A 1,832-nucleotide genomic window follows, 5' to 3' on the forward strand; every position below is an offset into this window, starting at 1 on the left:
AAAATGACTGTGATCCCCACAGTGGCCACTTTGTGGCCTTCAAGTTCCTAATGAGAACTCACATTAGAGTTCTCATTAGAAACCACTCCTGTAATACGATCACTTCTACTCTCATTAGAGTTCTCATTAGACATCACTCCCATAATACGATCACCTCCTACCAGGTCCCTCCTTCAACACATGGGGATTACAGTTTGACATGAGATTTGGGTGGGGACACAGAGCCAAATCATATAATCAGCTGAGACCATCAACTGATGCACAAGTTTCAAAGAGACCTAGATTTTCTTCATTTCCATTGCATCGTTCACTGGTATCTGAAGTCAGAGAACATTCCAGTGACAAGTGGTAGCACAGTCAAGCTGGCTGATTTAGTCTAGCCAGAATCTATAGCTACTAGATGGTGTTTATACCTGTGGTTGTTACACTGTTGTACTGTGCTCATGAGGTTCTTCTGCAATCTACACAGGCAACATCTGTGGACTTGTGAAGTGTTGGATGTGTCTTCGCAGAGATGTTTCCTCAAAAGCCTCTCTTCTGTGGAAACTCTAAAGCTGAAAAGTTGGGCAAAATCTTTGACCTGATTGGGCTGCCTCTATAGGATGACTGGCCCTAAGATGTGTCTCTACCGCATGTAGACTTTCTCCACAGAGGGCCTCATCCAGTAGAGTTGGTGGTGCCTGAGATGGAGCACAACTGCTGCTGGAAATGTTATTTTGTCCTACATAAGCAAATCTCTGCCTTCCCAGCTCTGGAGCACTTTTATTTACATAAGACTCAGAGTGTGCAATGGAGTGGCTGCCATAGAAGGAATAGAAGCTTCCATTTCCCTTATTCTGGACACCTGAGTGGTGAGAACCCTACTGAGAAGGCAATCACTGCCTTCATATCTGAGGCTCTGAAGACACCTCCTGAAACTTTTTACAGATAATATTTTGCTGCCTTAATAACATTATCCTTCTACCCTTCCATTTGAGGCTTTTCCTTCTCCTCCCACCCTGTTTCCTTATACTAGAGGGTATGTCCCCTCTTATCTCCTTCTATACCTTGATATTGGGGTCTTTTCTTATACAGGAAAAATAAAACAAAACAAAGAAAAAAACATTTTAACAATTTTTATTTCTGATAGTAGGTTTAAAATACTAGTGGTCCTTGCAAAAACTGCATTTTGGTTCTGGTATAATTTGTGAATCCCTAGTGTTTGAATTTGCAAATTATCTGTTTATAGTTCCTATGATTATGGTATTGCACTTTGCATACGAACATAGAAAGCAGAAGTCAACCCACAGAACTTGAGGATTAAATGAAAGTTTTTTTAAATGATATTCATAAGTGATTGTGTTAAAATTATCTTCTAGGGGAAAAGTGAATTATAACATTCATTTTCCAGTTATTTCTTGTTACTCTCAAGCATGACAGTGTAAAATTGTTTAAATAGGATTGATTTTATATGTGATCTAGTTTCATTCCATTGGAGACATGCTGAATTTAAAATATTAGGTAGTAAAGACAGTAAAGTACTGAATTTATCTAGCTTGCTAATACAGAAGCAGAGCTCTCTACTGGATAGATGTAGAGAAAAGATGAGATTCATCTACCCAAGCAACACCAATACAAAAGCTGCAGTGGTTCAATTATGAGAAAAAAAGGTGAATTTCTTTCTTAGTCTACATTCACATTAAATCAGCTAAAAATACTTGAACATTTAAATAAATGTAATTTGATTATTGAGTTTAAGTGTGACTTTTCTGGGATATTTAATGGATTTTTCTTTTCTAATGCAAGTGATTAGACTCCCATCTCTTCATAAAAAGAACCACAAAATCTTAAGA

General features: G+C 37.8%; 1 pseudogene; it reads left to right on the forward strand.

The window, feature by feature from the left end:
• The first annotated feature begins 257 nt into the window (after positions 1–257).
• LOC112629370 lies at positions 258–931 on the forward strand (annotated as a pseudogene).
• The last annotated feature ends 901 nt before the right edge of the window (positions 932–1,832 follow it).

The sequence above is a fragment of the Theropithecus gelada genome, chromosome 1 (assembly GCF_003255815.1).
Source record: "Theropithecus gelada isolate Dixy chromosome 1, Tgel_1.0, whole genome shotgun sequence".
Lineage (NCBI taxonomy): Eukaryota > Metazoa > Chordata > Mammalia > Primates > Cercopithecidae > Theropithecus > Theropithecus gelada.